Source organism: Neopsephotus bourkii, unplaced genomic scaffold, assembly GCF_033783945.1.
Source record: "Neopsephotus bourkii isolate Nb327-2 ecotype Australia unplaced genomic scaffold, CSIRO-AGI_Nbou_v1 NB_244, whole genome shotgun sequence".
Lineage (NCBI taxonomy): Eukaryota > Metazoa > Chordata > Aves > Psittaciformes > Psittacidae > Neopsephotus > Neopsephotus bourkii.
Genome location: NW_026900754.1, coordinates 864,089 through 880,907, shown reverse-complemented (window position 1 = coordinate 880,907; position 16,819 = coordinate 864,089). Strand labels below are relative to the sequence as shown.

General features: G+C 42.5%; 1 protein-coding gene across 6 annotated transcripts in view; it reads left to right on the top strand.

Annotated features, from left to right (window-relative positions):
* Positions 1-16,819, top strand: part of DENND5B (DENN domain containing 5B) — a 113,848-nt gene that overhangs the window by 14,854 nt on the left and 82,175 nt on the right. The window lies entirely within an intron of this gene.

Here is a 16,819-nt window from a genome sequence, read left to right as displayed (position 1 = left end):
CCCCTTTCCTATTAATTCTGATTCATTTTGTATGGTTTTGCATTGTGGTAGAAAGAAACATAATGGATTTGTTAGGGTCAGTGCTTCACAATGTGACGGTTGACTTTGATGGGCAATAGGGCCTAGTTTGCCACTCCAGACAAAGGGTTTGTAGGTCTCGCAGGCTGCCATCTGTTTCTAAAAGCAAGGTTTTGTGGAGAAGGGATGCAGCTTGCATGCTGAAAAAGTTGGTGTTTTTCTGAGAATTGCTGACTCTGGGCTTTTTATTTCAAAACCAAGTACAGTTTATTAACAGCAGGACTCCCATTGTGCTCTCCCTCAGGCAAGTTGGACATCCAAATAACATTATTGATGGATTGATGTCTTGTAAAATACTTGTATTTTAGAACACATGTTCTCATCCCCCAAGTGTGTTCTACTCTCCAGCCCCCACCCAAGCTCTCTGAAGTGCAGTGTCTGGCTGCATTCAGGTTGTTTGCATTTTGATTGTGCTACATAAGCATATAAGGCACGGATTGGAGGAGAAATCATGTTCAGCCTTTGTTTGCCTTTTCACTTGTGCTGAAGCTTTGTCTTGTGCTCTCTTAAAAACAACAGAAAAAAGCAGCTGATCATACTCTGCCCCTATAATCCAGACTGGAAACTCCTACTTTCCTGCAGTGATTCCACTGCAGAATCTCTTAAATAAAGTGGTCAGCCAACCTGTAGGGCTTAGACACACTGACAGGTACAATCTACTTGCGTGCCATGTGTTAACCTGGCTGTTAATGGATTGTTTCTACATATAACTACTAGAGGTAGAGCAGAGCTGCACAATCCAGGTCTGGAGGGCAGGGAAACATCCTGCTGTAGGATTTACCAAGAGTAATGAGTAAAGCCTCTGCATTGTTTTTTTTTCTTTCCAGCTGGGGATGTACAGTACTGCTAGCACCAATAAAGAGGTCCTGGGTTGCAATCCTGTCTTGCCAGGTTTATTTATACAATCACTGTCCTGATGCAATATGGGGGGGAGGAGGGGAGTGTTAATCCAGTCCTTTCTAACACTCTTATGGTGCATTTTTCCTGTTTTATTATGGAGAGTGACCGGTGTGCCTGCTGTAGCTGTGCAGGTACACAGATACACCACTGAATGAAGGACTGGAAGTACAGTGCTCCCTTGTTGTGGCGAATGAGCCAATATGCTACCGATGAATATCACATTGAGAGTGTGGTGGCTGCCAAAAGAAACTGGCCCCCAGACACAATAGCCTGAATACTGTGCCAGAAGGGCCTGCCTCCATAGCCATTCCATGCATCTCGGCATCCTCCTAAAAACCAACATTTGCCACTGACACTTGTTCTTTGTTCCTGGCAGTTGCCAGCCACCAGCAAAAAGCTGGCAAGCCACGTGGGCACTCGTGCTCCCATTGTTGGAGTGCTGCATTTCTGGCCATTCCTGGGATTAACCTTTTCTCCAAACTCACTCTCAGCCCTGGCAAGTAGCATGGGGCTGGGGGCCGGGAGGTGGGGGGGGCTGCCAGCTTGCCTGCACTGCCTGCCAGGGGGAGATGGAAATACAGCCATCAGCTGGCAAGCAGCACAACCAGCTCTGATTCCCTGCCCTGGCTTTCCTTTACTGCTTGAGCAAAAAGGCTTTTCTTCCATGCACGCAGCTGTGAAGAGAGGAAGAATTTTATATATATATATTTATTTTTTTTCATTTTAGGGAATTAAATGACTAAAATGACTGCCTTTGATGTGGTGGCCTGGTTCTGTACCAAGCTTTCTGCCAGATTTTCCTCCTAAGTCTGTTCATACCTCCTGCTGACTGCTTCTGGAAACCATGCCAGTCGTGCGGCTTTGCCTGGATCAATTCTTCACAGCCTCCACATTTATTCCTCATGGGTGGCACTCTTCAGGTTTTATCTTGACAGGTGAAGAGAGCACCTATATTCCTCAGAGATCCCATGATCAAACAGGTCAGGACTATATTTGTGCTGCAGGTGGTGTGGAACACCTGTGTTGGAGGGAAGACCTCTTCCAGCACAAGTCCCTTGCTCAGAAGTCTTGCTTCTGAGGAGCTGAGGTCTTCAAGGTCCAAAGGGTGGCACAAGAAGCCTGGAAAACACTCCAAATAAATATATGAGGCCCAGAGAAGCAACATTCCTGACAATTAAGTTAGATGGGGGTGTACCCGGCTCCTACATAAAGAGCAGAACTGATACATGATAGGCACTCTGATCATAGGCTGTTTCTACTAATACTGGCTTTTAGGTGCTCTGCCTGGCCCTTTTGTGGAGTTCAAATATTTTGCCAAGGAAGGACTTGTTGAGTGCTGCCAGGGGAAGTTTAGACTGGATATAAGGAGGAAATTCTTTCCTGTGAGGGTGGTGAGGCACTGGAATAGGTTGTCCAGGGAGGTTGTGAATGCTTCATCCCTGGCAGTGTTCAAGGCTAGGTTGGACGAGGCCTTGGGTAATATGGTTTAGAGCGAGGTGTCCCTGCCCATGGCAGGGGGGTTGGAGCTTGATGATCTTGAGGTCCTTTCCAACCCTAACTATTCTATGATTCTATGTAATCTAGCCATCTAATATTCTAGATAGCTGATGCTGGTGATTTTCTTTGGAGGCATGTGATTGCTCAGCTACCAGATGTGTGCCTCATGAGTGAGCCCATCCAGTTTACCCTAACTCCTTTCAAAGAACAGAAAAACTTCATGTCTGCTTTTAGGTGCAATAGTACCACAGTGTCGAGTCCTAACACCTATATGGCATCCTTAGAAATATCGCTTGAGGAAACCCAAAGTTTTCATGCAGTTTCATTTTATGCCAAAGCTGAAAATCTCTTGTCTTTCTTCCATCAAAACACAGGGTGACACCACAAGCTTCACAGAAGTGTCTTCACCAGCTTAAGGATTAAAACTGAAAGGGTTTGGTTTAATTTTCATAATGGGATGCAGTAGCCAGTGGTGGTGCATCAAGTACTTCTAGGTAGTTATAAATACATTTTAAATGAGTGTTGAGTTTAAGAAGCCAACATGATCTTTATGGTCCATTTGTGGTCTCCAGCCTTTTGGCAACATGAAAATATACTGCTCCTTGGTAGCTGTTGAAGTTGCTGCAGTGGTAGCTATACGATCCTCTGTATCTCCTCTTTTTGTGTGGCTTTTGTGTCTTCTACATTTAAAAAAGCTGAAGGGTAGAGGAGAGGTAAAATATTTAAGAGTGGGGACAAAAATGATGGAAACATCATTCATAGACATAGCAGATGATTTAGTTGGCTCAGCCAAAGTAGATTTGGCCCTATTAGAGGAGAACTTTTCTGCTGTACTTGATTGAATTTGCCAAGCTGGAACAAGCCCTGGCATAGCAGTTTCAACCCCTGCCTTTGCTAGTCAGCAGGATTCAGATCTGCAGAGGGGTGATGAAAAATGCTTAGCAAATGCCGTGTGAACTGGAGAGTCAGCACTGAAATGCCTTCTTGACCTGGTGTTGATGGTGGGTCATTTCCTTCTCCTGAGTCAGGTTGGGACATTTGGGCACATGTCCAGCACACAAGTGCATTGCGTACCTTGGGCAGTGTGAGTTGCCACTGCAGGGATTTTCTTCCTTGTGGAGGACTATGTATGTGCTTGGCACTATCCTGGCAGGTGCCTGCACAAGCTGTGCTCTGGAGAATGCATCTGATCTGATCAAGCCTTTATGGAGATAGAAGACTGAAATTACTTAGGAGCTGTGAGAGGAAGCCAAGATTCCCATATCCCATTACATAGGAGTGTTGTTTGTCTCTGGAAGCATATGGGTATAGTAGAGGAGTCTGAATTCTAAATTTTAATCCTAGTGGCATTTTAATTTTAAGAGGCATTGACTGTAGGTCCCAAGGAGCTTTATGTCCTGTCTTTCCTGCAGTCTACTGGAAAAAATGTGTTATTTGTACATGGCAATGAAAGCATTGGCTGTGAAAGCTGCAGATACTTACACATACAGTTGTATGGTTCTGAACCAGCTCAGCTCTGAGTGGTTTCAGCCTGCCTACTGGGATGGCAGGGAACTAACATCCTACCAAATTAGTTGTTACTTTAATTGGGAAGGGGAGGAGCAGTGAACAAATGAATGCCTTCCATTTGAGTTCATTTGGAGCTGTGGACGTAGGAGCTGTTTTTGTTTGATAAACTTGATAAACCTCATCTGCTGTAACAGTGATTTCAATTGGAGGAAGATAAATTGAGGTGGAGAAGGAAATTGGAGGGTGCAGGCTCAAGCCTGAGCAGGAAGGTTGTTTTAATAACCTTGTAAAATGCATGTTGCTTTGGTTTGGGATGAATGCCAACTTTGAAAAGTTTTTAAGGTAAAAAGGAAGAGAGCTCAAGTTATTCAGGTATATTTTAGTATGACATTTGAATATATTTGAGATGCCTCTGTGAAGCAAGCCAAGTTTCAACCAACAGAGCAAGGCGGAAGACTGTGTAACTTCCTTGTGGAAACAGGCAGGCTCTCTGCTGGGTTTGTGTTCTTAGTCCTAGAATGAGAGCTTTCTGTTTGTGCTATCCAAAATAGCAATTAGTCAGGTGTGCTGACAAAAAGGAGGAATTTAATGCATTCAAGGGAAGAGTGATGTAGTTTATCTGTGAGCATGGGTGTGCCTCTGTGGGTGTGTGAGATTCCTGCCATGGATTAAGTGAGATGGTGTATGCTTCTGTTGGAACCAGAGGAAATGACTTTAAGTGCAATGAATAACGTTTGGAGGGCTGAAGAATAGGAGGTGATGAACACAAGCCTCTTTCTAACTTAAGGTTATCTTTTAGGTTTGTTTTTTGTTTGGTGCACCACATTAAAATAGCCCAGATACAAAGCTTGAGTTTAAAAAGTACACTAAAACTGGAATACAGACTGCTCTTTGGAAAAGCAAACTTGTGGAAATTTGTAAAGGAGAAGTCTGTAGCCTAAGAAACAGGTAAAACCAAGAAGAGACCTGATCGCTTTTCCAGGTTACAAGGGAAAAAAGATTATCAAACAGAAGAGTGATGAGTTGGTGATCCTGAAAGTCAAATAGTTCTGCAACACTGTCAAAAAAACCTTAAAGCAAATATGCACAACGCCTGGGCGGCTGAATGATGTTAGCTGTTCTTTCTCTAGATCAGTGGGGAAGTGTGTGTGTGCGTACAGCTGTATGTGCAGATCTAGTTCCTCCCTTCCATCTGAAGGGACACCAGATAAGCTGGGTTGTTAGAAAACTGAGTTTCTACAGGCTCACAATCCCTGTGACCCTTTTCCCCTCGCTAGATGAGAATTCAGCAGAGTTTTCTGGTAGTACTAAATGAGAGACAATGACCTTAGGAGCCAATGGGTACAGCTTCAAGAAGAATCATGGAAACCTAATGGCTTCAGGTGTGTATGTTTTCAGCACCATATCTGTAAAATAATCCTTTGCATGGGGTGTTCAGTCAGTGATACGAGCAAAGAAGCCTATTTCCTTTGGTGCCAGGTCCCTTGCAAATGAAGAACATGCAGTGCCTTTTCTTTTCTTTTTGGTGGCACATGACAACTGATTCTAATGATTGGTCACGAGCCTCATTATTCCAGGAATCCTATTACTCCACCAGGAGTGGTTGCCTAAATTTCTTCAAACTTTTCACTAATGTAAAGAGTAGAAATTTTGATACCTTCTTCCCTCATTTCACTAACAGAAAGTTGTGGAAGCATAAACCAAGAAATCAGTCTTTGGGGGGTTTTGTTTTGTTGTGGTTTGTTGTTTTGGGTTTTTGTTGGCTGATTGTTTTTCTGTGTGTGTGGGTTTGGGGTTTTTTTGGTGTGTGTATGTGTACATTCATGAGAAGTCAAGATTATGTTCTTAACTTCCTTAGGGCTCTGAATATAAAATCCGTATTTCAAAGTCTGTGAGGTAAGAAGTAAAAAGACATAAATGGGAGTGACTTTGATAAATGTTTCTAAGAGGATTTGTTGAGATAAGTGATGTATAGGGGTTACCCCACATATGTGCATATACTTGTACTACAAGATGTTAAACCCCTGACAGACCAAATCACTGTATTTCTCAAGTAGGTACAGCATTTACATTTTTCTTGCCATATGGCTCTGATGCAGAGTCATTTACAACAAGCTTGTCCAGAAGGCTTGGTTTCTGCTGTGAAAGCACAAGCTCGGTTACATCCACATTCACTATAATGTTCAGTGATCTTAGAAACAGCTAATGGCTGACAGCTGTCATTTTTCTTTCCTTTTGAAACTATCAGGCAGCATGTCATCAACCAAGATGATGCTTTTCAGGGGTCCATGGTCTTTGTGCAGGTACCACATAGTTCTGTAGGGTGATGGGTGGCTTCTGAAATAGGCTGCAAAAGCTGTCCATTTACTGGAGCAGTGAGTGCAGACCAAGTTAGCCATTTCGGTGCAGGGGTGATGGTTGCTGCAGCACTGGCAAAGCAGTGCTTGGAAGAAGAGGTGGGTTGCAACTGTTCATGAGGAATTTTAGGAAGATGTGTGCTTGATCAGGACTGGCCTGCCGGGTGACATTTAACTGCACAAAAAGCCTTAGCTGAAAAACCATGCTTAAAGTCTTGTGGTGAGATCATGGAACAGACTTTGACAGTTCAAAGGCTTCAATCCATTCCCCGATATCTGAAATTCTTTCCCTCAAAACCAATTTTCAAAACAAGTTTTCTTCAATCTTTGATTCTTTTATTGGAGTATTAACAAAAAGGAGAGGGTTATCTGAGGGCCTGTAAGCTTTTGTTTGCAAGAGAGTGTTGCAGAAGAGGCCTCAGGGGACTTGCCCTTCAGAAGAGTCCTCTGTTCTGGAAGCTTTGTCTTTCTCCACAATACATAATATGTCTGGTAGGAAAAAGGTCTTGCAACTCTCTGCCTTCTGCCTTACCGTGTTAAACCTCCAAACAAAAGTAGTTTCCTTTTTGAAACGTACCAATTTAATGAAGACGACTGATCATAGTAGTTGCAATGTGTTGCATTATGAGGTTAAATTTAGTTGGAAGGCTGAATTAAAATCTAAGTGGTCTCATTCAGGCACGCGTACATGTTAAGTAGCTTGATGTGCAGATGCTGTTCCATGCTGTGTATCAATGTCTGCCTAGATCACCGAAGGGTCAACCTAATGCTAAAGAGGATTCAGAGTTCTTCCTATTACCCACTAATGGCTTGTAACTCATGTAGCAATTCGTTTGTTGGTCAGCTGTACGGTCCATCTTGTCTAATAGCTGGTATGTGCTGTTGCTATGGTGTATAATTTATCAACAGCGTTATAAAGTAATTCTCCCTAAGGGGGCGCATCTTCATGGTTACCCTTTGGAAAGCTTGATTTACATACTGAAGTAGCAGGGGGCTTGTATGCATGCACGTGCATCCTTCAGCTGAGCCCAGCATGCTGTGGTGGGCAGACATGAAAAATGGCCAGTCAGCTTTTCATCTTCCATTGATACCAAAGGGAGGTTTTGTTTTGCTGTCTCCTATGTACCTAGAGCTCTTCTTTTCGTGCGCATCCCCAGCCTGTCCAGTTTGTTTGATGGATAGGGTTTATCCCCACCCCCATATTACATTTCTATTACAACTTCTAACCTTATTTTGGAAAGTCACTTAGTTTGGAGGGAAAACATAGCTTGTTGAGACATGGTATTTTTGGAAGCGAGAGAGAGGAGGATGTAGCTATTTGGATTGCTTCCTTGAGGCTGCCAGATTGCCTGCACTAGTACAATCTTCAGAAAGCCAGATTTGGCACTTCTGAAGGATATGCTTACTGCTCTTTTACGCAATTTTAGGAAACTATTCCAGCTCAGGGAGGTGCTGGGTCCCTCCAGTAGTCTAAGAGACTGCAGCAGCAGTGTGTACATTGCCCCCTGAGAAGGAGCTGGTGCGCCCTTGCCATTCTGGAAACCCATCTCAAATGGTTTCTCGGTGCATGGTTACTCATGCTCAACAAGCTATGGTCTTTTAAACAGAAGCAAGAATATGAAGAAATAAAATATGAAGCAGATTGAAGTTCAGTGTAATCTCTGCGTTAATCAGAACTGCCCTGCTATTCATCATAAAATCAGTTGAAACAAAATAATGGATTCATCAGTATGGATTTCATTCATTTGCAAATGATTCCATCATTATTTTGCTCTTTGATGTATTCATTTTATCCAGTTTGTTATGTAGCTATTATATCTCACCAGGCAGTCTCAGCCCTCCATAGGATGCAACTTGCTGTGGCAAGAGTCAGTTTATCAGTGTGTTTGCTCACCGCAGGTCTGCCAATGAAGTATACAGATAGTTGTTTACAGGCCTGCAGTTTGGACTTGCCTATAGAAAATTCCTGGGAAAGCCCCCAGAATCCTTCTAGGAAGATCAAAAGAGAGCTTCTAGGTCCCTTTTTAATGTGTTTTTGTGTTGTGTTTGACAGAGCGTTCAGCAGATCTGCACCTCTGTGAACCTGGCAAGCAGTGGCATAGGCTGACAGAAGAGATTTGGGGGTGCTCCCCTCCAGAGTCCTGCACTCAGGCTACATGTTCTTTCCTGCCATTCCCTTCTTCCCCCCTCCTTTCTAGGCAGTATCCCTGAGCTGTCCATTAAGAGGAGTAGTGATACTAAAACCTTGTTTTCTGATGAGAATTGATGTGTGGTCTCTGGGGGATCAAAGAAGAAGAAAGTCCTCTGGCCAAAACTCTCCTCACAGAAGGGATATTAAGTACTTTGGCTATTTAAGGAAAGCTAGATGTCCTACTGGTTATGGTGGTTGCCTACAACAAATCTCTCATGGAAGAAAAGTAGGAGAGGAAAACTCTTCGAAATTGTGTGGGCACCTGGCATGGGTAGAACTGGATGCTGTGCAACTTCTGAATAGCTGCTCCTAGACTAATCATTGTTGATGACATTACATATCCTTGCAGTATAAAATATAAGTTGATGTATCTTTTCAGTGTCATCCTGTAGTTCATATGCCAAGGTTTTACCACAGCTTTGGTTTACAAGGTCATATTTGAAGGCCAGTATAAGCTCTAAGGGGCTGCGTGAGGGAGTGCATTCTCCTTGGGCAGAACATAGGTCACTGCTTTGCTGTGTGTTGGAGAACTGCAGATCCTGGCTGAATAAAAGGCTTTTGCAGGTTGCATAAACTATTTGGTACAGCATGGCACAAGGTAATGCACATTGTGAAATATTAATATAGGACTTAAAAATCTTGCTTTAAAAGCTTGTTAAACTTTGATTACAACAAGCATGGTTTAGACACCTCATTAAAGGGTTAGAAGTTGATGTTCAACATGTGAGTTCAAGCAGAAGATGATTATCCTGAAATATGTATGCAAACAGGATTTCCCCTGCCCTTCTCCTTCAAAATAGTGGGGAGGAAGCATCAGAAAGTAAAGTATGACATTAGCAGTGCCAGCTTCAGAAGTCTGTGTGGATTTAAGTCACTAGGTTCATATTCATAAAACAGCTTGCCCCAGGAAGTAGAAAGCAATTGTTCATCACTTTCTCCTTAATGGGGCCCATAAATCTTTCTGACCCTATGAAAGCTGCAGAGCACAAAGGATCTTTGACTCTCTAACACAGTTACAAGGTTTGGCATGAGACTGAGGAAGTCCCTGTCCACAGTCCCAGGATTGTCCCTGTATTTTATCCAGCTTTTTTCCCTGTATTTTATCCAGCTGAGGATTGGTCACATATTTCACCTGACATTGAGCTCATCCCAGTCAGATGAATGATATCACCAGGGACCTATGAAGTTATAGGCACCCTACAGGTCTTGTGTGTGGTAATTTTACAAGCTTCTTGGCTTAGCCAGGAATGACATTTTTCCCTTACCAAAGTGTTGTCAGTGGCATGGCACCATTTGAAATAATGCGTAATCCTTAATATAGGCTCTGAAGGACTGTATGTAGTGATTGATTTGGCAATGCTTTGGAGCACCCCATTTGTAGCTAGGTGGTCCATGTCTCCAATGTGGATAACTCAGGCACTACTGCATACATCTCTAAGAGGGCCTTTTATTCTTAGTTGTTGCAATTATGCTTCAGTGTTTCTGTAAAACTGGTAGTTCTTTTCATTTGATCCTTTATTTAAAAATAATAAATACATTAATATATATATATTCCCAGCATATCGCAGGGATGACTATTACAAAGCAGTGAAGAGCCCCAGGCTCTTCAGGTGCAAGCTTCTCTCACTGCAGTAGTTGCCTTGGTATAAATTATAAATGCAGCCATGTTAAATAGCAGAATATTATTGGACTGCCTTGCAGTAGCATGTGGTTAGGAGAGAATGGGAGGGAGCAGCATGTTTGGAAACCCCTGCAATTACCCCTTTGTAAGCCACCTTTTGGTAAGGTAGCTATGGGAACCTTCTTTCAAAAAGAGGTAGTCAAATATTTTTTGTCATCCTACATTTCAGGTTGGTTTTCACATATTTCATTCTTCCCTTCCTTTCTTCTGTGTCCTGACAGTTTTCTTTTGCCAGTTTGGGGTCTTTAAATGCTAGTGTCTCTCTTCTATTGTTATTTTTTTGAATTGGTACACATTAAAATCTTTTCTTCCTTTAAATAAATCAGAAATTTAAACTTTGCCTGTGAAACCAGAGACCTTTTCCCTCAACTGTTTAACTCTGGTGCTGCTTGCTTCCTTTTCCCCATATCTTCCCCATCCTCCAGGTTTCTTTGTAACAGAAGACACTGAAACCATCTCAGAGGTGTCTCTAGCCTACCATGCAATGCACTGAAGCTTGTGGAGACTTTCATATTGTAATTAACTTGTACATGTTTAACATGAAAATTTTATATGTGAATCTGAATGTAGCATCATTTACCACCTGTAAATAAAACAAGGACAGGGCTTTGCAATACCAATGTTACTTGCTAGTCAAAAGAAATGTGAAAATCTGAAACAGACGTCCAAAATCCTTTTGTGGCATACATAGATACAGCTGCACAGGTGCTTAGAACAACAAAGAGACAGGAAACAGAAAACTTTGATTTCTCTCTTAAAATAAACCCCAAATTAACAACAAGCACAGCTTGTGGTGTCAGCTTCTAGCCAATGTAAACCTTCTTGGTAGACCAACTGAAGTCTCCTCCTGACAACAGTCCAGCAGTAAAGGCTGCTGGCTCTGGATTGGATGTGAAGAGCGTGAAGTCAAACAAACCTATGTTTTATTTGGTTTCTCTAATGCAACAAAGAGCCTAATTCAGAGTATCTGATTAAAACTCTGAGCCAATTAGTGACCAACATTATAGGAAACATAAAAATACTGAGGGTTTTCCACATTACTGCATCAGCTGTACTTTTGTAGGGGCTGGTGTTGTCTCAAGCACTCCTGAAAATCTTGATTACTGCAGGGAAATCAGAAAGTGGCCTGTGGGGACAAAGCCTCAGCGTTAGTTAAAAGTGGATGTGTGTAAGACATACGGGAGAGTGTGTTTGAGCAGTAACAATAGATAGAAAATCATAAATGAGCACTGAAATGATAATGATTAAAGTTATGAGGAAAAGGATATGGATGTGTCTGATCCATGCTAAGTACTTGACAAGTATTTAAGGCAGCTTGGAGACAAGAGTATTCATCTCTTCCTGCCTCCTCCCCAGCTGGAGCCCACTGAGCAGGGACACGGATGAGAAATAAAGTAACAAATCCTGTTCCCTAAAATGTATGTAGATGGTTACTGAAACTGCATTTTATATTCTGCTTTATCTGTGATGTGGCCTCACAGAGATCCCTTAATTTTTGTAACTGCTTGGAATATTTCAACACCCCTTCTGAATTAAAGCAGCAAAGTGTACAGATAAGACTATTTATAATTTTATATATAATTATAAATATAATATTTATAAAGTGTGCCAAAAGATTATTTACTTTTTCTTTAGGTTATGGCTATAATAGTTGCCTAAAAGTGATCATATTTGATAATTTATCAAAAAGGGATGTTGTGCTTTCCTGTTATGTACAGGCCTGTCCCTTATAACAAATGCAGCATGAACATGCTCCCATCTTTTTTTGTTTTTGTCCAGTTGTTTGCTGTGGTACAGTGTTTTAATTAGCTATTACTGAATAATTGAATGTATCTCCAAATATGCTTTCAGATGAGTCTTACTGCTAGTGTGTGAAAAGTAACAGATGCTTAGGGCAAAAGCTATGTTCTCTAGGAGAAAGCTTTGAGTCCATAGGTACAGGGCATGTAGGTACACCCTTTTGATCCATAATCTTTTTATTTCACTTGCTCCTGAGTGCTCCCTGTAGCATCCCTATTCTACCTGGGCTAGGTATCCAGTTGGCTTTGTTCCTGTGACTGGATTTCTTTTAAGATATCTGGCTTGTGGCTTTTTTTTTTTTTTTCTTGAAAGAAAGATGATGAGCCAGAACTGACTCATTTTATACTTTGAAGGATTAAGTAAAATCTGGGATATAAAATTTGCTGGTTTGGGTGAACGTTGCGGTGAAGCTGTTGTATTACTGTGGATCGTCACTCTTCATCGAGTAGTCTTGTTGCAGTCCATTAAACAAAATGACAGCTACAGGAAACATATGGTTTCACTTTTAGTGGCACAGTGTGTTAAGCAATCAGCAATTTGTGTTCTTAACCTGTTTATTGAGCCCCATTTTTAGTAACCTCCATCAGTAGGGTTTGTTTGCTCTAGGGTTGCTTGTGTCAGGCTTCCCCTTGCCAATTTATTGGCAGGGCACTGCATGTGTTTACAATGCAGATGTCTGTCTCCTACAGTACAGTCATACAGTTTCCATTCAAATTGAGCTCTTTTTTAGAGCCGTTTGAATGTTTTTAATATTCAAGCCCACTGCAGTCTCATAACTTAACCTACCAGCTGAAGTGAAGGCTTTTAAATGAGACTCTTCACTGCTGTTCCTATGGTTACACTGGAACAGAAACCTGCTAAATAGGAGCCAGAAGGGCACAGAAAATCTTCTAGTAACAGTTGCTGTCATTATTGCAACACTACAATTTCCAATTTATTCTTTCATTTTCCTTGCAATATTTTCTCTCTAAGTGGAAGCCCGTCTTTCTGGGGATTAGTGGCTGCTACTGTTGGAAAACAGTAGCTAGAAGAAGATGAAGCCCCACCCCCTGGAATCAGGTTTTTGTTCTGCTTGCAAGTGGATTTATTCCCCTCCCCTTCTATCGGCTAACTTAATTTGAAAAGTGCTCTTTATGTGCAGTCGTAAGAGATCGTCCCTGGGTTAGCTGTGGGTGACTTGAATGCAAACTATGAACCAGCACCAATGTACAACTTCCTATCAGATGGTGGGAGTAATAAGGGGTACATTAACTGCTATTGTGAGGAAATAATACATATTTAAAGCAAACAATCAGCAGTTCCTTGAGCACTGGAACAAACAGAGCCCAAGTCTCCTGTGGATTTACCTTGTGCGTGATTGATTTTTACCATCTGAGAAAGAGCATGAGCCTTTCCTTGCAGCTGAGGCATTTTGTGGTGTTTCCTGCACTTTGTGTCTCCAGGGGGAAAGCACACACAGCAGTGCTGTTGGGAGGTATGCTGTTCTTTTCCCTTTCTTACCTCCACCCTATGCCCACCTTTGGGTTGAAGCAGGGGGGTCTCCCCACTTACTCAATTTTGTTGTCTACTTTTGCTGGCACAAGAGCATATCTGACTGCCACTGCAGTGTTTGTGTGCTCTTCCCTTGAGCTCCCTGGAAAGGCATGTTAGGAGGTTGGGGCACCAGGCTGCTCCTGCCTGGATGTTGGAGGGGACATGTCAGGGCCCCGGTGGCTGCTGGAGACCTGCAATGGGGAAGATGCTTGGCAGTAAGCAGTGGGACTGCCCCATATTCGTCTTGGCCCTCCCCACATTAGTGAGAAGGTGAAACAGCCCCTCTTCCATCTCTCCAAGCAAGCAGGTGGCTGCTCCTACAGCATCTGCCCACTTTGGGTCTGCCTTGAGCTGCCTCTCCCAAAGAGCCCTTTCCTTTGCCTAGATTCCCTTGGGCCGCAGATTGAGATGTCATGTCTTTTATCTCACTAACACTGTTGAACTCTGTTTCCATGAGAGAGCAGAGTGAACGGTAGCTGTGGGAAGGCGTGTTATCAGCTTGGGAACTGACCTCTTGGGGCTTGTTCGGGTTCCTGTTTAAAAGCATTGCTCTTGTGAAAACATCGTCAAGCCCTGTAGCAGGCTGAAGTAAGCTTTTGTACTGCAGAAAGCCCAGGGTAATTAGGCATCTATGTAAGTAATACTTGAGGACACATTAAAACAGAAGAATGTTTATTCTAGATGTTCTCTGGATACATGAGTTTCCCTTGCTTTTTAGGTTATTATAAAGGATGGATAGAAGATCATCGTAAAAGAGGAGCAAAGCAAATCAGACCCTAATGACATAATGAAGCTTGCTTTCTCTTTCGTAATACTGTTTGTGACTCAAGTCATATATAGTTTGGAAGCGTTGTGAAATCAAAGGAAAAATCAGAGTAAAGAAATAGACTTGTAACAGATTTTTGGGGGGGACTGAAAGTGTCAGGCCTACAGATTGTGATTTAGGGGTCTGCTTCCTTCTCTGAATAATTTCAAGTGGTGTTACATAGCATGGTGCCTACTGGAGCAATTCTTGCCTGTATCTCAGCGGTAAAATGTCAAGAATACCTGGGGCCAGTGAGCTTAGAGGTAGCAACAAGCTGTTGGGGCAGTGGGAGAGAAAGCGCAAAGCAGCAAACTGTAGCGATTATATACCTATTTTTCAGTTGTGCTTTGTGATAAATGAACTGCTTTTAGTGGTAGACTCTGCCCTTTTGAGTCAGCAGCTTGGCTCTGACCTGTGGATGTTACCCAGCAGTGGGGTTGGGCTCCAAGGGGGTAGAGGTGATCTGGTACCCCTACTGTCCTGCTGTTGCCAGGGAGCCAGCCTGGCTGTGGCCTGCCATGCACCTACTCAGCACCATGCTGTTTACTCCAGGATATCCAGAGGATAGAGGGTTTGGCATAGTTATGGTGCTCTGGTGGCCTCATTTCTGGGATAGTCACCCTAAAGATTGGGAATATCTTCTGTTCATCACTTGGCCTGAAATATTCCCTGTTGTGAAGCAGCTTGAAGTAAACACAGAAGGGGTTTTTTAATTATTAAATAAATCACAAGGTAGAAATGCAGTCCACACAATTGCAAACTTGAGAAAAACAGGTGAAAAGAGATAAAAGGAAAAGTAGAGCTATCATTTCTTGGACTACCTTCTGCCAACCAAATACCTGGCTGTCCCACCCTGCTTTGGAGATCCTCATATTCCCCCTAACTACTCTGGTCTCCCCAAGAACCAGCCAGTTGTGTGCTGGTCTGGTTCCTGGCTAAGCCTCATGTGCAAGTCATTAGAGTTTTCCATATGAACCTAATAAGGTGTATAGAGTGTAACCGTGATAAATGCACCTTGCATCCTATAAAGTTTCACTTGATACCAGCAATGACTGTAGTCAGTCACTTGGGGTGACAGTTGGTTTGAAGGTGACTTGTGCAACTTAGTCATAGGGAATAGCATAGCAAAGTTATTAACAAAAACTCATTTGAGTTTTCTGAGGGTCAATGGCATGATGAATGCATTACTTTTCCTGTGCTGGATCAGAGACTTCTGCTAAGCTTCATCTGTAATAATGTTTTAGTGGAGGTGAATTTCCAGCACTGGTGCAGTAAATAACTCTGCCATGGTAAATTTACTGAACCATTCAGTGAGGGATGCTGACTGCTGAGACTGACCTTTCTCCCTAGTCTGCTGCTTTCAGGGAAGTGAAATTATCATTCCTGAAGCTGGTAGTTTATTGGTGTTCATCTTGAGACGCTTAAAATCCCCTTCAGTCTTTGATACAGTTATCTTTATGCAAACACAGTCTAAGTCTTGGAGATAAAATGGGGAACTTCAGAAAAGCTGTTAGCTGCATGAATAAATTCTGAATTTAAAATTAGTAACACTTCTGTCTTGTCAATATACAGACATACAAAAGTTCACTTTGTACGTCTCCCTCCCCTTCTGCGCCCATTTTTGTCTTTTAACAGAGTTTTTTTCTTCTCAGAGTCATGAGTAAGACTGGCATTTTCTTTTCCCTGTGTGTAGAAGCTCTCTGTTGAACAGCTGATGAAGGAAAGGTGTTTAGATTGTGACCTAGGGCTGGTTTCTGCATGGCCAGGTCCTTCTATACCGAGTTCCCCAAACAGTTTTAAACACGAAGTTCCTATGGGTGGCATCTAGACATTGACAACTACTGAGAAATATCAATTCCTTCTGTTTTCCTGCTGGGCAAGATTTAATTCTAAGGCAGGCCAGCCAAGTTTAGTGAAATTCCTTCTCTTGGCAGGATTTTGATGGGAGTTGCTTGCAGGGATGATAAAGTAGCATCTTGTAGCTCTGGGAACTGTGTTGTGATATTGAGACCCCTACTCCGCCCTGTGAAGGGTGACATGCTGCTGCCTTCTGTAGGTACCCAGATAATTGGCAGATACTATTTATTGCCAAAGACAACTGCCAAAGTCCTTCAGGCATGTCCTCTATTTGCTCTTAATAGAGTGGAGAAAGGCACTAACTTTTTAGCCAAGGTGATACAGTTGTCCCAGAAGTTGGGTGCCATACCTGAGTGCAGAGGAGAGACATCTTTTATGAAATGGGTAGGATGTAAGAAAATAGGTCGATTAAACTTTGTGAGTTTACTCACTTACGGTGATTAAGGAGTATTCCCATGCCTGTGAAGCTGGGCAGGGAGCAGGCTCCTGGCGTGTTGGTGCACTGACTGAAAATCCAGACCACTGGGGTACGTTTGGGATCCTTCTTACATGTCTCCTTCCAACATATTAAGGATGCACTTCTTTTTTTGTTTGGTGCAGTAAGTCATTTT